This window comes from Arvicanthis niloticus, chromosome 25 (assembly GCF_011762505.2).
Source record: "Arvicanthis niloticus isolate mArvNil1 chromosome 25, mArvNil1.pat.X, whole genome shotgun sequence".
NCBI lineage: Eukaryota > Metazoa > Chordata > Mammalia > Rodentia > Muridae > Arvicanthis > Arvicanthis niloticus.
This window is the reverse complement of record NC_133433.1, coordinates 25,008,127-25,034,469: the sequence shown is the minus strand read 5'-3', so window position 1 is coordinate 25,034,469 and position 26,343 is coordinate 25,008,127. Positions and strand designations below refer to the sequence as shown.

General features: G+C 42.4%; 1 protein-coding gene and 1 pseudogene across 4 annotated transcripts in view; one reads left to right on the top strand and one right to left on the bottom strand.

The window, feature by feature from the left end:
- Positions 1 to 26,343, top strand: part of Fam110b (family with sequence similarity 110 member B) — a 134,180-nt gene that overhangs the window by 32,751 nt on the left and 75,086 nt on the right. For 3 of the 4 annotated variants that reach the window (XM_076924246.1, XM_076924249.1, XM_076924247.1), the window contains exon 2: positions 2,194 to 2,290. The gene's annotated coding sequence lies outside the window, so the exon portion shown is untranslated. Of the gene's footprint in view, positions 1 to 2,193; positions 2,291 to 22,380; positions 22,946 to 26,343 lie in introns of those variants that run through there. The other variant, XR_013107315.1, reaches the window with a different exon arrangement.
- LOC143438716 (small nucleolar RNA SNORA17) lies at positions 11,665 to 11,777 on the bottom strand (annotated as a pseudogene).

Here is a 26,343-nt window from a genome sequence, read left to right as displayed (position 1 = left end):
TTCTGGGATGTTATCCCCAGAAACTTCTTAACCCATCCTCCCTCCATCTATTTCTATGAGGTTTTGCCCCCACCCATCTACCCACTCCCAGCTCCCCACCCTCAGATTCCCCCTCATTGGGGCACCCAGTCTTCAAGGGACCAAGAACCTCCTCTCCCACTGTTGCCCAACAAGTCCATCCTCCTCTACAAATACAGCTGGAGACATGGGTTTCTCCATGTGTGTTCCCAGGCTAGCTGTTTAGACCCAAGGAACTCTAGTTGGTTAGTATTGTCAGTCTTCCCATGGGACCACAAGCCCCTTCAACTCCTTCAGTCTTCTCTCTAACTCTTCCACTGGGAACCCTGTGATCAGTTTGGTGGTTATATGCAGGCTTACCAATAAACTTTATGTACAGCATTCACAATGCCTCAGTCCAGAAAGGAACACATGGTAGGTAGTTGGGAGTCTGACAGAGACCCCGGTGGTGTGCTCCTTAACTATCATCTGTTACAATTGCAAGCAATTCCTTGGATACTAATTATTTTTCTACGAATGCATGGAAAGTGCCTCTCAATAAAGAAGATGTCTGTGCAGCCAGAACTTGTCTGCTTTTTGATGTCTCTCTTTCAAACAAAGACGCAGTCCTTTGCTACTGTGGCATCTGACAAAGGCAGATGTGGGAGGAAGAGAGAGTTAAAATTTCCAGCACTGAGTCTTCTTGTGAGCTGCCAGATGTCTGGATAAACATTGCTTTCATGATTCATCTTGCTATCCCCAAACACAGTGAACGCAGTCTCACATGGAGTAGATGTGAGATGCCACTTCCCCCACAGAGCCTCAGTTTCTCACCAGTTTTTGTAAAAATGCAGCATGTTGGTTAGGGCCAGTCGCATGCCCAGTCAAAGCTTTTTCTTTTTCCTTTTTTCTTTTTTCTTTCCTGAAAATGGCCTAACCCAAGGTCTGTCCTGCAGCTGTAACCTCTACAGGAACACTCTTATCTGAGGATCTGAGGCCAGGTCAATGTTGTATTTGGGGCACAGGGACAGCTGCAACAAATACACAGTTTTCTCCCTTTATGAGAACTGAGTTCTCAAAGCACAAGCTCCCTTTTCTTTGAGGAGTTCTACTGTGGTGTCTTAGCAGCTCCTTCCTGCCTCACCCAGTCCCAGGAGCTAAAGCCTGGTGGGTGCTACCAGGGATGCCACATTGGAGGCTTATGAAGCCCAGGGTGATTCTCAGGTCTCTTGGGGCTGGTTGAAAGCACAGAGCAAACCCACCCACTTGTTGATTTTGTTGTTTCTGAAGACCCCCATACTGGGGAGACCCTTCCTCAAGCCTCTGGAAATCGCGACCACCCAAGATCACAAGAAACCATACCTGGATGCAATCAGCAGAGGCTTTATTAGGGAAGTAAGCCGGCGGTCAAAACGACAAGCTCTTTAGCTCCAAGAGCAGGGTTTTGGCCCCGAGTGGTGGGTTAAAGGCTCTTTTATAGCATGGGGTGGGGGGAGGAAGGCATTTTCGCGCGCTTACACATGAATGGTTGCATTTCGCGCGCTTACACATGATTGGTTGTTTTACAAATTTTGAACATAGCACTGGGAAGACCAAGGGAGGGGTAACCAAGAACAGTGGACCATTTCAGAGAAATCTAGCCCAAATGATCTAGAGTCATGTGAGATCACTCTACACACTCATTCTTCTCAAAAATGTGGTTTTTACCATGCCATTGTGTCCTATCCTGCCATTTACCAACTATTTCAGATTAACTATCTTTACTTTTTTTCGGCTATAGCCCCACCTAGGTGGCAGCATCTTTATCTGTAGTCAGGAATGCCTTCCTGCCTTGGGCCTCTCCCACCCATAGGTGGGCCTATTGTTTGAGGCTAGATTCACATTCACCTGGAATGTGTCCTGGGGTGGTGAAAATCTTACATTCAGTTCCTCATTCTGGAACTTACATTCTTGTTCAGGTATAGGATAAAGGAAAAGCCTGTATATATAATTTTTCACTCTACAGTTTCCTCAAAAGAATGTAAAGCCTGCTAACGTAGCTCAGTTGGAGCAGGGCCCCCAAGCCCATATTTCCCCCAGAGTTTTAGGAAACGCAGTGCCTTGTGTTATTCAATGAAAATTGGTTTCATTTCAGTGCTCTTTGAAATCCCTCTTATTGGTCAGCAGAATGTTTAGTCTATGTCCTTTTCTTTTCAGAAATCCCTGAGCTGGACACTGAGAACATCAGTCCTATCTTTTCTGAGTCTTGAATTGGAAGCTTCCAGGACTCTATGGCCTAGAAGTGAAATAAAAGGTAACCATATTTTAAAATGTATTATTAAACTCACATATAAATTCACCCATAAGTAAACACATTCTTTTATGTGCGGAATGGAATCTTGGTATCTTAATTTTTTTTAGTTTTATTTATTTTCCCTTCCTTTTTTCTTCTCCTTCCCTCCTGCCCTTCTGTTTGCTTCCTTCATTCTCTGTATTTATTCAGCACACATGTGTGGAGTCCTCTCAGGGCCCAATGTTTGGAGCACACATACCTTAACCCTCCTTCCAGCAGTCTGGTTGGCATGGGAGGGACTGGAGGAAAACACATCTGAAAATGTCATCCCCATCTCTGTCCAGAGGCTTCTGGTGCTGGTCTGACCAAGGCTAACAGCTATTCAAGTACCTTCTTCCTTCATCATCCCGGTTGGCCCTGAAATGAATGCCCTTGTCACCGCTGTGTACTGACCCGGCCATTTGCTTACAGCAGCCTTTCCCGAGTTATCTGAACCTACTTTATGCTTGTATTTTTTCCTCACACTTAGGACTGTCAGAAGAGAAGTACTCCTAGGGTCAGCACAGCAGCAACAGTACTCCTCCCCAGCAAGTTACTATACAGCCCAGCCGTTTCCCCTAGACTTGAGTCCTGACATAACAGTTTCAAGAGGAGCATTTTTTAAATCACTGTCCTGTTTCACAGTAAAAATACAGGTGCACCAAAGTGCTAGATAAAATCACCTTCTGTCCCTATGTATAAGATCTGTGTGTAACATGAATGGATTTCACATAGACACCACCTGGACATGTGTATAGTTGATGCTCTAGTGTCTGCAGGATGCAGATGGTAGTACTTCCTTCCCACAGTACTTCTGCAAGTACTGACTGAGTTGGCATATACAAAGTAGGCTGTTCCAGGCACAAAGGGCACACCTTGTGAGAGGAAGCTCTCAGTGACCATGATATAAGCCAATAGTGTTATCATGATGTGTTTGTAATAGGACAGATACTTTCACTCTGAATGCAGATGAGAGCTTGACAGTAGGAGGGAATTTCAAAGGCTACAAGTTCAGGAATCTCATCATTTGTTCATTAAATAATTGCCTCCTCCTTGATCACAGAAGTTCATTTGTAAAGGTCATCGCTCTGATTGGCAATTGGAGTGAATAGTTCTACATTCCTAAGTCCTTCCATTCTTACCATTGCTATCTAAATACAAAGGGCAGCACAGTCTTGAGGTTTTCTAAGTTTAAAAGCAGTAAGTATGCAAAAGTATTTATTGTCTCTTATTAGATAATGTTATCACCTTTATTATATGTACTTTTCTCAAACTTTGAGGAACAAACCACTGGAAATTGAACAACACACATACACTGTACATATATTAAATGCAACTTACTTAAATTTTGGCTTTCTTTCCATGTCCTTTGAACTGAAAGCTCAGTTAAATTAAATCCATCGTGTTAGAGAATTTCCTAAGCAGTCATTTCATAGGATTTGCTTTGTGTGCAGTGGAAGTGAATGACATTGCCTGGCAGACAAGTATTGTATAGAGCTGGGGTGCAGTCAGGAGTAGAATTTGTGCTCAGCATGCACAAGGTACTGCATTCCACCCCTAGCAACACACACACACACACACACACACACACACACACACACACACACACACACACACGGTTTAAGTAGACACTTTTAAAGAAAAAAAAGAGTATAATTATATAATCCACTGTGAGTCTCATCAATTAGCAAGGGGCTGTGTCTGAACCTTGCTGGCAGTGCCTGTCCTCCATTGTCTTTGTCTCTGTGCCAGCCTTGGACATTCACAGTGCAGATGAGAACTGACTGTAACTGCTTCAAGAGGACTGAACGAACGAGAAGCCATTTGCTAAATCCAGAGGGCATGATGACTTTCAGATTTGCTCTGAGTGTCGCTGTGATACAGTTAGAACTGTAAAGAACGGAGGCTGTGTGCATTCAGTGCAGTTCTGTCGGATGCTTGGGATGCTGATGGCTAGAATCAGTCTGCCTTCCTCCTGCAGTCTACTACTGCTTCTCTCCCGTCCTTCCTTTGCTGCCTGCCTGCTCCATCCTTCTGGGCATTACTGTGAGAACTCTGATGTCCCAGGGCTCCTTGCCTGTGGTCTGGACCTCTTGAGAAGGGAGCTGGATGAGAGTCCTACACAAGAGAAGCAGCATGAGCATTGATAGCCCTTTTCTGCCATTGCTGCTGCTGCTGCTGCGGCCTCTGCTCCAGGAAACCTGCTTAGGCCCTGTGGAGATCCCTGGTGGTGCTTCTCAGCCCCTGCTCTCTGAGCGGTTTCATTGGTGCCCCTTGCTTCATCTTTTCTCAGCTAATATTGGAAGAGAGCATTCTGCCTCTATGCATATCAGTATTTTCTGGCAGATTGCAGTATTATGGGTGAATATTTACAAATCTCCCTGCACTTTACAAGGAAGGACCAGGCTTTGGCATGAGTTGTATGTTCTGTTTGAAATGAAGATTGACTAACCTTAAGGGATAGCACTGGATCCTGTGCTGGAAATCTAGCCCCGGAATTGCAAAGTGTCTTCTCAGCAATAGACACCAGTCTCTCTTCATGATGACTTTTAAAGTTTATTTGCACTTTTTCCTTTATTATTGTTCAAACATAGAACAGGAATGGAGGGAGTCATGTGAAGAGAATTCTGAGTGCTTTTCAGAGCACTCCAAGAAAACAAGGCGAGAGTCTTGTGACCTCAGTTTCTTCAAAACACGGAATAGTTCTTGAAATGCGGAATAGTTCTTGAAATGCTTTTTAGTGCTCTGCCCAGGGGTAGTGGATAGGAGTGAGTTTACTTTAGATTACTCCTTATTGCTTGCTGCTGTTGTCAAATTAAATGTTTAAATTATCCTTTCTATGCTTCTATGGAAACCCATTTTTGGCTTGTGTGGCTTATGTTTGTAATTATATACAGCTCGGACTCATGGGAACTCTACTCACATGACCTTTCTTCTTCTTCTTCTTCTTCTTCTTCTTCTTCTTCTTCTTCTTCTTCTTCTTCTTCTTCTTCTTCTTCTTCTTCTTCTTCTTCTTCTTCTTCCTTTCCTATCAAGGTTTCTTTGTGTAGCCCTGGCTGTCCTGGAACTCACTCTGTAGACCAGGCTGGCCTCGAACTCAGAAATCTGCCTGCTGCGGCCTCCCAAGTGCTGGGATTAAAGGCGTGCACCACCACTGCCCGGCTCACATGACCTTTCTAAACCCTCAGAGTATAAATTGTCTGGGCCTCTGAAGTTGGCTATTATTACATGAGGCTTTAGTCTGCCTCATTTAGCGCCTCCATTCTCCCAGACCCCATTGCCCACGGAGTGGTGACACAGTACGTGGTAGGATGAGATAGGTTATGGTTTGTCCTATGAGTGAGCAAGTTAGAAAAACTCAAGTTCGTCTCAACATTTGGAGAAGAGCAAAGTAAAAGTTTCTGAAACCGAAGATGTTAGGTGCTGTTCTGTGGGTAGTGAAGACAGTCCCCACCGCACCTAAATGTACACTGTCTAGACAGTATGGTTTTCATATGAAACACCCCAAAGGCTCAGGTGTCAAAGGCTAAATTTGTGGCTGATAGTGCTGTTAAGGGACGACTAGATCATGATCTGCTAGCTTCACCAGAGGATTCTTCACCAGTGTATCCATCCTCCATCCACACTCAGTGGGTTATCAGACAGCAGAACCTAGGGAGGTAGACAGGTGTTGCTGGCTAAGAACACTCACAGCTTTCCAAGAGGACCCAAGTTTGATTCCTAGCTCCCGTATCAGGTGTCTCACAATTACCATAATTCCTGTTCCAGGATCTGATAACCACTTCTGGCCTTTGCAGGTGCCTACACATATGTAGCATGCACTAAAAACCAAATACACATTGTCATAAATTTTGAAAGAAAAATCCTAAAAGAAGAAGAAAAAAAAAACACCTAGTAAAACCTAGTTGGAGAAGAGGGGTCACTGAGGTCAGTCCTTTGATGGCCATGCCTTTTCCAGTCTTTTCTTACCTCTTTTCTGGTTGTTACAAGGTAGTCTGATTTTTTTTTTCTCTCTTGTTGTACCTCTGTGGTATTTTGCCTTGCCACATGCCTTAGAACAGTTGGCCTGCTGAGCAAGGATGGAAACCTTTAACACTGAGCAAAACCAAATCTTTATCTTCTAAGTTGTTCTTGTGGGGCATTTTATCACAGTGAGGAAAGGCCACAGGGACCTGTGATTTCACCTCTCATCCTTGATCTTATTTGTTTTCATCAGTCTGACATATGTCATCAATGCAAACTAAGTATGAATATAATTTAATATGTAGTAACACAAAGCTCTTTAAACTTTGCCAATGATAAGGATTTGAATATTTTCTCTGAGTATACTAATTATGTTTCATTTCTAAAATCTGATCTTATATCATTCTAAACTGAATTTTGGGATTGGTGTCTTATTTTCATGGTTCCCTTTAGCCATAGGGGGTTATATTTTAATTACCACAGTAGATGCCTGAAGTGGTAGATGATAAAAACCCCTGAATTTACTGTTTTATCTTATGCATATATTCCCCTGGTAACTATTATAAAACAGTTACAACAAGAGAGAAATGGTAGTAACTAATAAGACAGTAACTAATAATAAGGTGAGAATAAAGCTACAGCAGTGACACTGTGCATGTTTTCACTTGGAGGCCGTTATTACGTAAATAATGGTTTGCATGGACGTAAGCACTGAGCTACCAGGCAGCCACAATACCTGAGATAACTCTGGTTAAAATTTTCCATTTATTGGTTTATTTATTTTTGCAATGGTTTATCACTTGGCACTGAAATCGTAGAAAATGAAGCCATGGCTGGAGCACTAGAGTGCACATTTATTTTGTGTGGTAGAAGACAGTCACCTGAAGGTATGGTTTATTTTCCTGACTTTTTTGAGATGTTTATTAGTGATAGGCCTTTTAAATGTCAGTGTAATGAAGCCATGGTGTATTACATTTTTTCAACATAGTCTTTAATGTGTCTTGATTTATCTATCTACAGAAGGTGCTCATATTCTTCTGGTTATATAAGATTCCCCTTTAAAAAAATGAAAACAGAACCTTTACTTTTTTCCAGATGTATGTACTCAAATGTATACTTCTGTCTTCCTTCTTTCTTATTTTATTGACACAGGTCTTTGATTTTTAGGGCACATGCTGGTCATAAGCTATGAACTTGTGTTTTCAAGTAGAATGTTATTTGCAACCTGTTTATGTACTTAGAGGAGTTTCTTTTCAGTGAGCACTGTTCTTAGCAGTGTCTTGACTTGTTTCCTCAGTTCATTAGAATTGGAAAACTGCCATTTCTTCTCACTGTTGCCAAGGCCACCAAGCTTGGTGTCTTCATTGTTCCTCTGTTCTCTGCCTACTGCAGAGTACCTCTGATCTCAGACTGCTCTAGTTTCTTTAGAGTCTGTCACTAGACAGATAGGCATCACTACAGCACTGCTCCAGTGGGGGTTGATTGGGTTGAAATTCAGGGTACATTAGATCAAAATGAGTTCTAGCTTCTTCTCCTCAGTAGCTCATCCAATTTATATGTACTGCAGGAAGATAATTGAACCCATTGAGAGACATCTTGGCCTTCCCTCACTGAGAGGTAGTTGATGATGTCTAATATACCACAGACTCATTTTGCTAAATCGTGAAGTCTCAGCTGATACTCACTGTGGATCTGGTGACAGTTACCATCATCCTTGACCTTTAGTCCTGGGATCATTGTCACTGACTGCTTTCGGCTCAGAGCTGTGTCATTTTATGCCTCTGAAGTCTTGAAATGTTTAAGGCAGAGAGGACCATATTTAACACTGATTGAGAAAACTGGGTTTGTTTTCCTGTTGTGCATGTATGTGCATGAGCATGTACCAATCAGGAGCCCAGGTTAGGTCAATCCCGGCCTGAGCATTGGTGAGAAGACTCAGAAGGAGCAACAAGGGGGACACCTTTTTCTAGCTCACTCAGGTAACTTCTCTCAGAAATAACATGCAAAATGTTATTTCTGCCTCCAGCACAGTCAAAAGAATGTTGTGGGGATGCCTTTGTCTAGGTTTGTTCTTAGCATGCGTATTCTTCTCCTAATTTAAGCAGTTATGAAAGTAACAGGTGCATCAAGCCACACATTAAAAGCGCCATCTCCTGCCCCCATGCCTATTAGAGAGAGAGGAGCTTCATGCTTAGCTCTCAAGAATTCCTGAGCAACGTCAGGAGGCTCTACTTGATAGGAATGTGCCCGGCACCCACAGCAACTTGGCCTTCAGCTTTAAAAATCCCATAGCTAATCAGCCAAAGTTGTTATCCTGTGCTGTAACTTTGCATTGAATGGGCCCACAACATTTCACATGTTATGCCTGAGAGAAGTTACCTGAGTGAGCTAGAAAAAAGTACCCCCCACCCACCCCCGTTGCTCCTTCTGAGTCTTCTCACCAATGTTCTCTGTGTGCTTACGTTCAGGCTGGGTTTGACCTGACCTGGGCTCGTGACTGGCACATACTCATACACACACATGCTCATGCACAGGCACCTCTCTGGCCTGACTCATCCTGATCATCTCTCTTCCAGAGCTGTCTGTGTATGGGGTCTGCTGACAATGCAAAGCTGTCTGACAGCCAGAATGTGGTGTCCATGGGGTAGGTCCCCACGTGACCATGACATGACTTGTCTTCGTGTGGCTGTTGGCTGACAGAGGCAGTGCAGAGGCAGGCCTGAATATTTTTTAGATCTGTGCTCAGGGGTCACCAAAGCCTTTGTCTCCAGTTTGGTTTTCTGTTTGTTCCATTTGAACTTTTGTCACATACACACACACACACACACACACACACACACACACACACACTATTTTACTATTGTGAAATCTACTGGATTTACATGGTCTTAAAATTCCATCTAATGCTTTTTGATTGTTCTACCAAATAAGCCATTTAAGAAATTACTTCTGTGACTGAGACTGTATTGGTTGCCAGGCCCCTCTGTATGGTGGGAAGGATCACAGGTATTCTATTGCTGTTTCTGGTATGATCTTTGATTATTTTAAGTCCCTAGAGGGAATTGGCCTCCTGTGAAGGTCACATCTTCAAAGATCTTACCTTCCATAGCATACTACACCCAGGCAGATCTGCTTAGTAAGCCTCCTCCTCTTTCTTCTTTTCTTAAAAATTATTATTGTGGGCATGAGCAGTTCTGTGCCAAGAGCAAATTCACCTGCAGCCTGGGACTTCTGCTCATAGAGCAAGCAGATGGCAAAGGCACTTTGCTCTTCTCTAAGAGGTTCATTTAAGGATAGTTCAAGTGTGGTTGTCACCAAGAAACCTGTGTCAGTGGCCTGTGTGCAGGGCAGCTCTCTCCAAGGTTGCTTGGTGTGTGTGTGTGTGTGTGTGTGTGTGTGTGTGTGTGTGCGCACTTTAGGATATTTCTTCTTACTTTGCTATTCATGCTTTAGAAACCTTGTTGACAAATGATTCTATATTATTGAAATAAACTATAGTGATAAATGCTGTGTTTGCCCTGTGAAGTACACATTTAAGAATGGGAAATTTATTTCATTTGAGCAAAGAGCTCACCTAATAGCCCAGACTGCCCTGCCCTGCCAGTCCCTTCGGACCATCTTATTGTCTCAGGGCTATCTTATCAGCCAGACTGACCTCTTACACTCCATGCCACTCCCTCTAGGCCAACTTCTTGGCTTAAGCTGATTTGTAGGCATATCACAGTGACTTAAGCCAGTGAGTGAACAGTGAGCGTAAATGCAGGAAATGGATCTACCCTCTTCATTTACAACTGCTTCTCCACTTTTTAAATGGTTTAAACAACTTTTTATTTGGTTTTTGGATATGAACATCACATCCTGTACTTAAGGCCTACTCATTGACCCTACTACACTCATACCCACCCACCAGCCCTGCAACCGCTCCCCCAGCAGAAAAAAATCTCATGATGGAAGCTATAGTGTGTCCCGTTGTGTCCCACAGTATTCCCTTTTGTCCACACTTTTTTAGATGCAAATGTTCATTACAATGACTCCTTGGTCTGGTTTGAGGCCTCTGGCTTCTGCTACTCTATCAGTATGGAACATCATTGGGACTCCTTTCATATATCCTGTTGTTGCCGTGTCATGGAGATTCTGTAGTTTTGGATCTGTAGGTCTGGCCTCTTCAATGCATTGCAGCATTCATCAACAGGTTAGACATTCAGTGGACCAACTCAAAATCCTGGATCTAGCGTTGAGTGATATTTGAGCTGGTTAGCCTGCCAGCTCTCCCCCTTGAAGCCGGTTTTCTACTCCTTCTCCCCTGGCAACCAGGGCCAGTTCTACCCCGCTGCCCAGGCAAGATCCAGTGTCTGTTCTCCTGAGGGTTTTAGTTGGTGAGGGACAGAGACAGCTCTCTCAGGACCAGCTCTCACACCTGCTATAGGTGGGGGCAGGGAGAGGGGACGGAGAGAGGAGGAGAGTAGCTCTCTCTTGTCACAGCATTGCACAGGAAATGAATGGCAGGGCCAGGTCACCCATGCTCATATCCTCAGGTTCAGGTCACCAGCAATTTCTGAAATGTGCAGGTTCTGCTCTCTGGAATACTGCAGCTGGCTAGGGGTGTGATCAACTGTCCTACTCTCACAACCCCAGGGCTAGTTCCTCCTGCAAGCCCTATTGAGAGGTGGGGCCAGTTCTACATAGCCCTCAGATGTCAACTTGGCCCTCTGCAGCAGACCACAGCAGGAACATTTCCATGACCTTTGGTGGTAACAGACTCCTGCTGCTACAAGACCACAGACACAAATGTGGCCCTCAGTGACAACACTGGCCAGGACCCCACCATGGTCCCAGGTGCCATAGCTGACTACTCTCATCAGGCTGTTCCTTACTACCCTCGAGTCTCTGGTTCAGCCCTCTTTGTTGTGAACACATCCTTCTGTTTCTCTCATCCATCTCTCTGTCATTTACTTGTTCCTCTTAGTAGTGCCTGTGGCTCTGAGTGTTTAGAGTCATCTCTGACGTGGTCCCAGGAGTGCTATGTCCTTCTCACGCATTATGGCACTGGGCAGGGGCCATCTTGAGCATGGTCTGCTCCCCTAGGCCTTTCAACACTGCACTGGTGGTATTTCAGTCTAACTACCTGTCTGGGCTCCATGGCACTGGTCCAGTGGTTGTCTTGGGGTCATTCCTCACCTAGGCCTGCCCAAGGCCTATATGAGGGTTCTCTGTCTCAGCTCACACTTGTGATTGCAGTTCCAGACAGGATTCTAGTATCCAACTTACTTCCCACCCTGGTAGCCCATTTGGGCTCTGCATGTTAGCAGACTGGTGGTCATCTCAGGCAAGCTCCCTGTCTGGGCACCCTTTGGCCAGAATAGTGGTTGTTTCAGGTTCACTTTTTTTCAGGGAATGTTAGGCTACTAATCATCTTGATGTTCACAGGCCAGAACACTAAATGTAGACACGGCCTCCATCTGCCATGTGGTACAGTAGCCATACCTAGAGAGACCCTAGGGGCAGTAGCTTTCTCTATTTTTATGATTAGGGATGATCAGTGGTTGGGTATGACTAATAGGTGATGGTGATCTTTCAACCAGCATGTTAACTGCTGATCCCATATCCCCATCCCACAGGCAGACTTGTCATTGGTGTTTGTATTCTGCCTATTTGGTATCAGCCACAGTCAATGACAGTCAGAGTAGGTGAAGAGTCTTATTGCTCGTTAGTTAAGACAGTGAGGGCATTCTTCTGGATGAAGTCCACTCATAATAGTGACTACCATATGTCACCAAATTGTGACATTGTTTTGTGCTACACTTGTTGACAGAGAAAAAATTTCGGTCAACCAGTTTTGTGGTATTAAACACCTAGTACCTAAGGACTTTGCCCAAAGAAACCACTGTGCCTGTCACTTTCAGCTATGGGATTTGGTTCTGCTAGGAGGCAGTGCTAAGAATTGAAAGTCAGCTGGTCTGTCTTATGAAATATATGATGGCCTGCCTTCCCAACTTCCCTGGCTGTACTCCCTGTGTACCCACCAAGAGGAAGGAACAGCCAGGGTAGGACTATTGCACCAAGCTCTCTATTTACTCCTTCTTGCTTCCACATACTCTGTTCAATGAATTGCACTGATTGCATTTCTGATGAACAAGCTCTAAAATTGTAGTCGTGAATTAATTTGAAACAGAGTGGACATTTTCGGGAAGCGGCAGTAGTGAAGAGGACAGCACACACAGCAGCAGCAGCATCCACAGGGCCATTTGTTCCCAGGTTGGTTTTTGTGCAAATAGCTTAACATAGTCCCTTTACATAGACCCTTAGTTTCCCTGGGCAACTTTACTGTGTCTGTTTTAATTTTTCCCAGTGGGATCCTCTTATGAGGCTTCTTAAATGTGGGGAACTGGGGCTTGCAGTTAGCTCAGTACATAAAAGCACTTACCTCCTAGTTGATCAACCTAGTTCAACCCCCCAGAATCCCCACGCAGTGAAAGGAGAGAACCAACTTTCCCCAAGATCTCCTCTGACATCGACATATGGATGGACACACACACAGAGAGAGAGAGAGAGAGAGAGAGAGAGAGAGAGAGAGAGAGAGACTGAGACTCCAAACAAACAAGCAGGTGTAATAAAGAATATTTTTTAGAGTAGAGAACTAAGTGGTTGATCAGCCATTTTGCTGCCACATGCACCCACATGCCAGCATTTCATGCCTGGATTGCAATTGTCTAGCACAGTATATGTTCATGTGCCTGATACCGGAAGTACTACACATCTACTTTTAATTCCCTTTTACAGCTTTTTAATTTGTGGTTTTCAATATCTAAAAACCTTATCTACACCAAAATAAGTTGAAAATACATAAGAAAAGCTGATTAATATGCCAGGCCAATTTCTGATTCTTAGCTGTTCATCTCATACTTCAGCCTGGTCTTGATCTCTGCAGCTGGGATAGGTTTGCACCTTGTGCGAACATTCTTGCCCGTTGGGATCCCAGGATCTAAATACTGATTACACTTCAGAGAAGGATATGGTTTTCTGGGTAGAAATGCTTTACCCTGGGGACTGGCTCCCACTCAAATAACATGAAAGGAAACAGGCACTCAGCAGGCAGAGTGTAAGGAAGAACGTTGGAACAATTGCACCCTGCTAGTACTGGAGCCTTGTTCATGGCTGATTACATAACCTGGAGATGTCTGTCTGCTAGTATGCCTCTCCCTGTGAGGGGAAGCAACAGGAAGAGCCAGCTCAAGTGCTAGCAGCAGCTGTCCACTCAGCCTCCGGGTGCTCCAGCAGGTGTTGGAGCTCTCAGTTGTCTGGACATTGCCTTCCAGATGAAGCCTTGCCTAGTAAGGATTTGGCCATTACTGGAAAGTTGCTACCTCTTCAAAACATCCTTCTCTATCAGGAACCTTCACTGCTGTTTGGAAATAAATCACTGATTAATTTTTTTCTGTAGACCTTTAGCCTTTACAAATTTTAAATTAAAATATAATTGCATCATTTTTCCCATTACCTTCCTCACTCCAATGATTTCAATGTCTCCTGTTTGCTTTCTCTCAAATTCATGTTTTCCCCTAATTGCATCTCAAGTATACACACACACACACACACACACACACACACACACACACACACATAGATAGATATAATAAGTAATACCTGCTGAATCAGTGTTGCACGTGTGTGTGTGTGTGTGTGTGTGTGTGTGTATCTCAGGACTAATCACTTGGTACTGGATAACCAGTTGAGGGCTCATCCCTGGGAAAGACTAATAATGCTCTCAGCATTTCTTAATTGCCCGTAGTTCTTTGTCTAGCAGCAAGGTCCAGTGAAAGTTCTCTCCTCTACAGTAGCATTTCTATTGCTTCTATTGGTTCAGGTTTTGTTTAGGCCCCTATACTATGGTTGACGTATCATGGCTAACACTTCCCTGTCATTTCTAAGGGACACAACCTCACAACAGATTTCCTCTGGTTCTGCCTGTCTTTTTGCTCCACCCCTTCCCCAATCTGTAATGATCTCTGAACATTAGGGGCAGAAATTGTATGGTAGACATGTCCATTGGGGTTTGGCATCTGACGAGCACCTGATCTCTGTATCTTGACCAGTTTTTGTTTTCTCTTCTAGTCTGTGTTGCAAAGAGAAGTTTTTTGATTAGTGTGGGAGATACACTCATCTGTAGATACAAAGATAAATATTCAGAATGAAGTTAGAAATAATTCTGGTTTAGTAAAGTGGTAGTTGTGGCTTTTCCTTAGATCAATGACCTTATTAGCTTTGGGTAGTTGGCTGGGTTTTCCGTAGCAAACATGAATCCCCTCCTGTTGAGTGGGTTCACTTAGAGATCTGGTTGTTATCACCAAGATTTGAGTCACCATTGCCTTCTTAGGATTCTCATGCCATGCTTGTTACCCTTGTGATTCATAGGTGCTACCACTGGGTAGAACAATTGTTCCCCTCCCTTGCTAGGTTTCATACCTACTCGAGCTATGGAAGTTCACCTTTAGGAAGAAGGCTTTAAATTAAGATCCAACTTGAGCTATCTGAGTTCTGTGTGTCTTCTGAAATAGAGACTCACCTTCAACAACATAGAGGCAATGTAAGGCAACAGCAACAGCCTAGATTGTTTTGAGAGACTCTTGTACTCCCCTGACTAACATCTTAAGTGGTTTTTTTTTTTTTTTATGCCTGGTATTGATGATTCTGTTAGAGAGTCAATGATTCTTGGTGAGACCATCATCAGCCCAAGTGGAATAACTTCATTTAAACTATGCATGTATATGTATACACATATACTTATATGTAATATATGCAATTTGGGGTAAATATGATTCTTTATGACTTTTTTAGACACCCTTATTGTTATTTTAGCTCCTCTTCCTCCTCCTCTTCTTCCTCTCCATATTGTTCTCCCTTTTTTTCATCCCATAATTAAAGCCCTCCCTGATTTTCCCATGTTTCCTTTCATATCATTTGTGATACTAACCCTACCCCCCTCACACTTTTGTGTAGTGGGATATTTTCCCCACAAGTTGGGAGGAACTAAGGTGGGAGGAATAAGGAGAGGAAGAGGAGGAGGAAGAGAGGAAGAGGAAGAGCTAGGGGAGAGAGCACCAGAGAGAAGGGAACATGGAAGCAAATTTGTGCCTGTCTCTACCAGTCAAAGGTAGTTGATAGATCTAAGTTGGGTATTGGGTTACACCTCTGATTGGGTGGGCATCTTGTTATTGAGCGTTACCAAATATATAAAGCCTTTGGATAATCTAAGCATTAGAGAGTCTCATTCCTACCAGACCCATCACCTCCCATGCTGGGGTCTTGTGGGTGGCAGAGCGGTGTTTCTGGATGGCTGTTTTTAGCTGCAGCGTGCACGTGGCCTCCAGCCACAGAACATGGAGGCTGAGCTAGGTAGAGCCACTGCAGCTTAGATAGTCGATTTACCAGCAGGCGTTTTAAAATATTTACTGCAACACTTTTGTATATTGCTTACTATATTCAGGGACCTTTCTAGGTATATGAGTTCTGTGTTAGGACCTCATGGACACTCTAACAAAATGCTGGGTGTGGCTAATGTTCTGGAACTGGCAGAAGACTTTATACATTCATGGAAATGAAGCCCTCAAACTATTCCTCAGGCAAACAAACATGTTTTGCATAAATAGGTGATGTAGACTTTATTCTACTTTGTTTTCAACAACAGTGACTTAACTATCTAAAATTAAAACTCTTGCAAGGTGTTTTAATTAGTTATAAGTCAAAGCTTAGTAGTTTGTTAATGAATTACTAAAGTGTTGTTTCAGAGGACCTGGGTTGGATCCGTAGCACCCAAATGGTGGCTGTCAACCATCTGTAATTCCAGTACTAAAGGATCTAAAGAATTTCTCTGGCTTCTGCAGTCACTACATACATGCTGTGCGCAAATGTACATGTGGACAATATACCCACCCATATTTTTAAAAGAAAAAAATTAAAATGAGCATCTAATCTATTCAGGCTGCTATACCAAAGTACATTAGAACAAGTAAGTTAAAACCATTAGAAGTTTATTGCTTACCGTTATGGAAGGTGGAAACAACTGGAAGTCCTCAGCAGTGTCTGAACTGGCCAGGGTTCCTTCCTCAAGCATGTAGCTTCCTTGTTCTTACATGGCAGAATGGAAGAGGAAGCTGGTCTCCTTCGTAGGCACATTCACCGTGAGAGCAAATTCAGCTGGGTTATGTAGTGAAATATTGCTTTTAAATGAATTAGTAACTTAACAAAATTGTCAAAACAAATTCTTTTCTAAATATTCATACATAAATACAGAAATGTAAAATAAAAATCATCATAATCCATTCAGAAATTAATTCATTGTATGACTTAGGTCATTCTGAGAAGTTCTTATTTTCCAGTTGAGGATAGATAATGCGGTACAGTATTTTTAGTCTGTTTTAATATTTAATATCCAGGCATTAATCATTAAAAATGGATGTCTGAGTCCTGGTTCCACATACTGTGGTTTTTTGTTTTGTTGTTGTTTTTTAGTGTGCAGTGCATGAGATTTCTCTTTACAGCGAGGTCTCCAGTGAACGTACTTGAGATAACCAGGAAGCCTCTACCATATCTGTATACTCTATATGTGTATGTTTGCTTTCTTGCTCACTTAGAGCAGGGATCCAAAGAAGGAGGCTTTTGTCCAGGTCTCGCCACAGGACAAAGAGTGTTGCATTCTTTCTCTTCTTTTTTTCCTGTGGTGTTACAGGGTATTGAAGCAGGTCCTATGATGTTAGGCAGCTGTGCTGCTGGAGCCCACACCCATCAGAACAGTATTCCTGTCAGCATGTACCACCTCCCCACACTGATTTCACAGGAAGAGGGATTGATTCCAAGACAGGCAACCATCAGTGGCTAGTTTTTCATATTTGTGTCTAGTCTACTGTCCACTGTGCTTTCTGCTGAGCAGGGGTGGTGGTTGGGGGCATGATCTACTGTGGGTCTCAGGGTTAGCTGCAAGTGTGTGCTTTTACATATAGGATACAGGCTTTTAAGAACTTGGATGCTGAAGTCAGGAGACTTGGGTATGTATGACAGGTTTCTAGAGCTGGTGTCTCCATCTCTAATGTTCCCAGACTTGCAAAGAAAAGAAAATTGAGTAAAAGAGTTATGTAGAAAAAATACTGGTGACAGTAGGGGCATTTCCCAGCAGTGCTGAAATTGGCATTTTAGGACTAAACCTGATTAAGCAGAACTACAGAAAACTAGTGGGTTTCTTTCCTGTGTAAAACTATTCAAGTTTTCAAAGCAGTGTGCCTCACACAGTGAGACACAGTGTGCCTCAGAGTTTCAGCTTACTTTTTATGCCTTCAAACCACTCATGGAGTCCAGCCTGACCATAGGAAAACACACCTGAAGCTGTGCGTTCTGTGTTTGGAGAGGTAATGAGTTTTAAGATTGTTGATTAGTTTTATTAACTGAGCACTTTTTGAGCTATGTCTGCAATTTATCATTTTTGTTTCCTTGGAAGGGCCCAGTGATCATCTCCTATTCAACCGTTGTTCCTTGTGTGATTTCCTAGAGGTCATGAGAAGGTGATACACAGCTGTGGACTATAGGCTCCCTGTGCTCATCATATTCCCCCCTCTCTTTCTCTGTCTGTCTGTCTGTCTGTCTGTCTCCTCCCCCATTTTCCTCCAACGATCTTTCTTTCTTCTCTCTTTCTCTCTCTCTCTCTCTCTCTCTTTCTCCCTTTCTTTCTTTCATAGACCAAATAATATTTTTTAATCACACGGTAATATAGGATTCCTGTATCTTCATAAATTTTTATTTTTGTGAAAAACTAGTTATAAGATATAAAGGCTTTGTGTGCTTGTTAATGTACATAATGAATAATGAGATTTGGGATTTTAAACACTAGCTTCCTTCCGATGGAGCTTATGTGCTCGGTGAGTCCTTTGAAAAGTAAAAGGGAGATGTAATGTCCAAGTGAGAATTAATTTAAGCATTAACTTTTGCTTTTATTTTTCCTGCCCATTAGAATAGTTGCTAGCATGAAAGTTTTGTGATTTTCCTCACCTGGATTCTGTGCACTGTGGGAAATCAGGGCTAAATCTCCTTAAACTGCTTTGTGCATTAGCTGCTTACACATCGCACAGTGTTATAGAAACTTAGTGGGCAGTTTGTTGTCCAGCCCAAGGTACTTTGTAGTGGTTTTGTCTAATTAAGCTTGTCCAAAAGCATCTGCAAAAACATTTTTTTAGGAAAATCATCTGCTCATATCACGAGGATAAAAATAGAAGGCTCAGATGTTCCTTTAGAGCAGGTTCTGTGAGACTGCTTGGATGATGCTCATTACGTTATGGAAAAAGAATGATCGTTGTGGTGCTTGAAAGTGTGGATCCCAAGGATCTTATCTGCTTCACCCCAAGACTATAGGTTAGCTTCAAACTTTAGCCCTCCTTAAAAAATTAATATGCAATTTATCATCTTACTCATTTCTAAAAAACATAGTTCCTGGTAGTGTTTTATGTTACTTCAGATATCCCCCACCCCTCCTTAACAGACTGTGGCTGTTTAGAGAACAAGGGTTGATTTACCTGTGCTGTGTAATATCTGCCGTGGGGTAGACACAGATCAAGCCTGTCTAAATTGAAATAACAGGAATTTTACTTATAAAATATTTGTATCTTAGTAGTTAGTATTTATCTGATGAAAAGTAATGGACAAAACATATTCTACTACTGACTTTCTTATAATAAGCTCTATTACTTTTGTTTCTGTCATTGATAATAGCGTTAATACAATATCACAAAAGGCCTGATTCCTGCTTGAGCACTTGAGAGAAACAGCTTGTCCGTTGTCTTTCAAACTATTCCTCTGAAAATATAGGTCAGGAGACAAAGCCATCACTGCATTACAGAGCTGTGGCTCTGCCTCCTGAGATCTCATGGTTTTGTAGGGAGGGTAGATGCCTCCTTGATGGCTACTGATACCTGCTCTTCTACCATTGGCTGAGGGCTCAGGTCTGTGGGGACAGTTAGCAGTGTTTTCAATGCATAGGGGATGCTGTTACTTGTCTGTGAACACAGGAAACCACATTAGTGCTCTACTGCTCTTTAGTCCAAAACTCCACAAACAGCATCCAGTTCCCAGGGCCCACCACAGTCCAGCTAGGTCCTTGGCTAAGATTTGACAGTGTTAGTGTTGCACAGCCATGTTCTCAGGCGAGGTCCTGGGGATGAATCTGCTCAGGTTGTTGACAGGGCTTTGGCTCCAGTTCCTGCCTGCTGACTGAGGGCCATTTTCACTTTCTACCTGAAACTACTTGCAGGTCAGTCCTGTAGGTCAGCTCAGGAGTACTACAGCCAGCAGCAGATCTCTTCCTCTGCAGAGCTCAGGGTTCTGTGCTTTCTTATATGTCACCAGCCAGATAGAACTATTTTAAAGCTTGTGATACTGGCCTGGGGCTGTCCTGTCTCCTTTTCTGCAGACTGGCTTTTGATATAACTACTGGTAGTTATCATCTCAGGGTGTTTTTTCAGGTGAACACCGGAGAGTGGGAAATCATGGTCACATAAGAATTCTGCCTTCCCAGAAAGTTCAGCTAAAATGCTTGGGAATTGCCAGATTTAGTGATTCATGCTTCACGCATTGTAAGAAGTTTGTCCTTGTGTAATCCTGTCTGCATCATGCAGTTCACTTAGAGATGAAAATGGCAAGGCTGGCAGTCACATGGCCTTGTGATGCAATCCAGTGACACAGCAGATGTGTGAGGCTACTTCTAAAATAACACAACAGATTGTTTGCAGTTTGTCTATTGAAGCTATATATTAAGTATATAATAAAGATATCTGTAGAAGTCAACCATAATGACAAAAAGCATAATATGTCTTTGGATCCTAGATACTTTAGAAGGATGATTGCAGCTTAGCCATCAGCCTGGTTAACAAGACCTTCTCTCCAATTAAAAAGATATAAAAGATTATTTTAAAGGCCTGAAATGTGGTTCAGTGTCAAAGAAATTGCCTAGCATGTGGAAGTCCCTACGTTTAATCCCAGTCCTGGCAAGGAAAGTGCATATGCCATCAACAGTCATTTCTCATCAAGAATAGTGCCTAGCCCAGCAGTGTTTGTATTGTTTTCACCGCGACTAGCACTGTGCACAAACACACTACTATATTGTGCTACCACACTGCTATGACTGCAGGAGTATTGGGTCCCCTCTTGAATGTGTGATCATCATACACTGAACCATCATAACTGTATTACCTTAAACTTGTTGCAGGCTACTTTTAATGTATATTTTTTCTTCCTAAGCTCACAGTTTTTAATATGGGAAAGAATAGTACTTTCTGTGCATTGTTATTATTGTTACTTATCAGGACTGGGTGACTTGAGCTTATGATTTTTGTTCACTCATCTGTATGTTTTGGTCAGTTGTCCCTGGGTTAGCAGTGGGCAGATGAGGTTTGGAGTCAAACATGCAGCCACACACTTAACATCAAACCCAGACTGGACCAGGCAAAAGGTTTAGCCTGGGTTTGTTGTCAACAGGCAGGACCCATCCCAGGGAAAACAGTGAACTTGACAAGACAGGCTATGGGAAGCCAGCCTGAGTTGGTGATCAAAGAAAGACTTGCTGGTTTGGTGTAGACACTAGTGAGGATAAATGGGAAGAGGCCAGAAGTAGCAAATGGCCAAGAATTTAGAAGTAAATGGGCTGGCATCACCAACAAGGGCAATTTAGAATGCACTGGAGTGACATTGTTATTAATAGAGCTCATAAGAAAAGAAGCTGAGTTAGAGACATAGTAAGGAGTCTGGCTGCTTTCTAGAGACTCTGCTGCAGGAGTAGTCTTCATCAGAGAACACGGAAGGGAGGGGATTTCCAGGTGTGCTGTTAGGCAACTATGGGTGGATTCATTATGGAGTGTCCATGGAGGTTCCTGGGTACTGCTTTACTCATATTTACATGTTGAAATCACCTCATAGAAGTTGTCAGCCAAAGATGTATGGGTGCATAGATGCCTAGAGTGTATTTTACAAGGAGCTGTATTTCATGCTTATTTCATGTATTTCATGGTGTCTGGCCTTACTTTGTTCCTTACCTGTTGCAGAACAGTGGTACTGCTTTAAATGAGGTGACCTATGTCTCACTGGTACTGTTTACTGTAGTGATAAGCTGTGCATTATTTTTAACACCCATACCTCTCTGTTGCAAACACACACCTGATTACAGTCCTGTGAGTCTCCCCAAATTTATATTCAAAGGAAGTTATGATTTTACTTCCTGCTCTTTCTCTTGTTTCAATAATTTTATAATTTAAAGCATACAGAAAAAAAATTATCTGGAGCCTGAGAACCCGAGAGTAGAGACATTTGTTTTTATGTGAGAGTAAAATGCTGGCTTTCAAATACTCAGTGTAGAATTCTCACCACATAGTTGGCTAAAACGTTCCATGTTCATAGGGGAACTTGAAGTGAAAATAAAATTCTTTTGCTCTGTTGCCATGGGAAGGCCAACATTTAATGCTATCTTTTATACTAAGCAAAGTTCCACAGCAGTAGAAAGTGGGCACAGCTATCCCCTCATCCTGAAGAGAGAAAAGTTAGGTCCCAGCACTGTGGAAAAGATACCTAGTGTATGACATACACTGATTCCAACAGTATTTATGAGAGCTTGCTCTTCTAAGCATTACCCTGAAAGCCAGGTCGGCAACAGAAAGAAAGAGACAAGGTCCTGTCTTCCTGAGCTGTGTGTCAGTAAGAGGACACTTGGAATTTCTAATAAGGGCAGTAAAACAAGATTGGGACAGATGTGTGTTGCAATGTACAGTGTGGTATTCTAAACAGAGAGATAGGTGCAGTTCTAGGGGGCCCATGCTTTGGGTAGATGAGCCTGACAGTGTGGTGGTTATGTATATGGCACGTGCTGTTGCTCCTATAAAGACTGTGTTTTAACTACTTTTTTTCTTTTGCTTGTGAGCATGCCTCACCCCACATTGTGCCATTTGGGAAGGATGTCCCCTATTTTTCCTCTGGTCCCCTTATTATTTTATGTGTTTTTCAAAGCATGATATTTTCAGTGCCCTCCTGAGGTTAAGTGAATTGGTCTCATAAGTAAATGATCTGACTTTTTTTCTTTTCAGTGTACACTGGGCCAGTTGAAAGTTGATTCCGGGCAGATGAGCCATCCTCTTGCAAGTAGCACTCTTTCTGAAACCTCAGATCACATGCAGGATATGCACTGTCTTCAGCTGTGATCCACATTAGCACCTGCTCACAGGCTTTGTGTGAGAAAAAATATACAGTATAAATCTCCTGTTGCATGGTGAAAATTAGCAATGACCTAAAACTTCCTGTGTCTACTGTACAGTTGGATGCAGACAGTTACTTCTTTCTACTTTGTTTTCTTTCTCTGAAGTTTCAGTTTCTAGTATGTACTGGAGGCTAAAGTCTGTTTAATGTTTTAGTCTCATCTTCATTACTGGTTGGCAAGCTATGGTCTTTGGGACAAATCTACTCTTCTGTTATATAGTTAAAATTTTATTAATATGCATATGTGATCATTTATTTAGGCCTTAAATGGAGACGGTTTCATATTATAATGACCTGAAACATTTACTGTGTGGTTGTTGATGAAAGGTGTTCCAATCCTCTGACCATAACATACAACTTTTTAAAATCTAAAACATACTCATTAAATAATTTTGGAATAATTTCTGTTTGAGCTTTTAAAATTCCCAGGATGAGTTCTTAGTAGAAGATGGTCAGAGGTTTGAAATAATACTTCATTTGTATTTAGATTTTTAGTACGATTTCCGTTTATGCAGTTTTTAAAATGTAAATAAGTTGGAGAAACCAAAAAACAAAACAAAACCCGTCAGATCACATTAAGGGCACAGGGATAATCTGCTGGATGTGGTGGTAAAGGTCTGTAATCTCACCTCCGGGGAAGGTGGCCACAAGAGAATTGCAACATAAGATCAGCTTGGACAACAGAGTGAGTTCAAAGGCAACTTAATGAGACCTTGTCTCTAAGAAGTAAGAGGGAACTTGGGGATGTAGTTTAGGGGTAGGGTGCTTGCTTAGTTATGTACATGGCCCTAGGTTTAGTAAGTATTGCCTCAAAATTTTTTAAAAATTAGACTTCACTTCACAGAACTTGATAACATTTAACAGTTAAAATCCTCATGAGGGTATGTTTCATGTATGTGCTTATGTGCTTTAGCCTCCTGTAGGAGTTGTCCAAGGTGACATGTCTATGTCCTAAAGTTGGATTTGCTTTGACTAAAATGATACGGTTGCTTATTTCACTCTGCTTCCTCTGTATGTTCGCCGTGTATACATGTCTTATGCCTGCATCTGTGAAGATTGCAACATTTCTTTTCTTATAAGCTGCTTCATTTTCACACCACTGTAGCCTGTGAACTGATGTGATCTTTTGTTGTCATGTTCCCATGAACCCATGTCAGATCCCCTCCCTCAGCTTTCTGTTCATCCCATCCCCGCCCTTACTGCCTCACAGTATGCCTTGAGCTCTGTGACTTTCTGCACCACTCTCTAGTCCTGCACTGTAGGACTAAGGCTGAACACCAGGCTCAATATAAAGACCCTTGTGCTCTTGTCTTCCCTGCCTGTGGCTGGTGGAAGAGGTTGACAAACTGATCTTGTTCTGTGCTGTGAAATCTAATTACTGCTCAATTTATGTACACCAATGTGAAAAGCAAATTCACTACCATGACAACACTTAGCTGGAGCACTTGCTATGTAGTCGGTAGGTAGCCTACAGGGTTCTCCTCCAAAGTTTAGGCCTTGGGGTGGCAAACTGATAGATTCCTTCAGGCATCTCTCTTTTCTGTTACAACCTGAAATACAAGCTATTGACATAAGTCAAGGAATGGAGGGAGATCAATTATAAGAGAGACCCAAAAGAGTTGGTGGACATTTTAATGCATATGCATGCTGATACTTGTGTACATACAGGCACAAACTGTACACGCGTGCGCGCGCACGCGCGCACACACGCGCACACACACACACACCACACCTGTATTTGTATATGGACACATATGACTGCTGAGTGCAGTTATTTTCAAGGCTACTTCTTGGATATTGAGATATTTAGACTGTAGTTTACTTCCTTGGGGCTTAAAATATTTGTCCTTGTTAGTTCTTAATGGCAGCTTGTTAGAACCTAGAGTCACCTGGGAAGAGAGAATCTCAGATCTGTGAAAGACTGTTTTGATTTTATCCCACTATGGACAGCATCATTCTTTAGGCAGGTTGGCCCCATCTGTATGAATAAGTAGGCTAAGCATGCACCAGTGAGCTAGCCAGTGAGCAGTATTCCTTCCTGGTTTCTGCTTTACTTCTTGCTTGAGCACCTGTCCTGATGTCCTCTAATGAAGAACCGTTACTCAAAATACAAGCCAGATAAGCCCTTACTTTCCCTTTTATCACAAGCTAACCACAGCAACAGAAAAGCAAACTAGAATAACATCTTTTTCTACTTTTCAATTTTAATTTTCTTCCTTCATTTATTACTGTGTGGCCTGGATAAGGTTGATGATCTCTCCAACAGTATTCTCTGTCACCACACAGCTACACGAGTTATCTGTTTCACGGGGTGGCTGCAGGAACAAGTGACTGATGCTGTCCAACGTGGGCAGAGCAGATGCAAGTGTCCCTGGGCCATTGTGATGCAAAAACTCACCAGGAGCTTGGACTGCTTTTCTTCTCCTTCCCTCAGCAATGAGTAGCTTGTTAGACTCTTGCTTGTCCTGTAGAGTCTCAGTGGAATCACTGTACGCAGGCAATGGTGTTCTCTCACTGGCATGTTTTAGAACTATCTGATAAGGTATTTTTGTCTTTGAAAGTACAAACACAATTTCCTCACCTATAGGAGCCCAGCTCCAAATTCTTCTCTCTTGAAACGTCAAAATAATTAGTATGACTCTGATTTTTAGTTAAGAAGAAATCAGGTCAGTGTTTTGTTTTGGGAGATTTTTTATGGGGAAGGGGTCTTAGAACTTATATACCAATCTGCCCTCAACTCAGTTACTATAGGTGCACAATTTGTAAGTTCTGACAAATACATTCACTCTCATATTGTTGTTTGACCCTATTCCTCCAGAAAAATATCTGCTTACCCCAAATAGGAAACTGATGATAGACCCAAGTATGGATACCACCAAAGTCCAACTGAGTAAGCCAATAAGTTGTATTAGGCTTAGTTACAGAAATATGGGTGAGGGGGGACTTAAAAGGAACAGAAATGATTCAAAGACGGCTAAACTACCAAAGCCACCCTAGTATGGGTGACAGCTCACAGAAGATAGATCTGGAGCATACTGTACAACTACAGTCAGCTTAACAGGTTGGAGAGTGCCCTTTCCTGGCAGCACAGTGGGTTTGAGCCTTTTCCAGGCACTTTGACAGTTGTTTGCTTCTTTTCGGTAGCTCAGCATGTGTGAGAGTATCTTTCAGTTACCTTTACTGTTATATATGCTTGGGTAGAGAGAAGCCTAGTTAATCTGGTCTGTTTCAGGAACTTCCTGAAGCAGTTTTCTGGTATCTACTTTTGAGCCAAATGAGCTCCCTTACAGTTTGGATTATTTCATCTGTTCTTTCTTTTACTTTGGTGTATTAACATTCTGTGTCTTAAGGAGTCCCTTGCCCTTAGATGAATGTATTAATCTTGAGGAAACTGCTACAGAATAGACATTTGCAACATCTTTGCAAATTTTTCTCTTCTACTTCTTTACAGTGGGTGAGAAAGAGTGATTTCTCTTTTCTGACAGCATAAGTCAGTTGGATCTAGTTTTAAATGCAGATCAATGAAACCATACAGCAAACTAATCTCTTGGATAGTTCCTTTCATTCAGTATAATGCCTTTGAGCATCATCTTTCATATGTGATACCTAGTCATTCCCTGTTGACAGTAGTTTTCCACTGTATGCACATACCACCATGTGTGTATCTCTGCTCCTATTAATGCTGTTCTGATGATTTTTTTCTTAAGCATTTTGAAGAAAGCTACTGTAAATGTTGCTGAATGAGTCTTTGTGTGATATATGTTTTCATGTATGTTGAGTAATTTCCAATAATT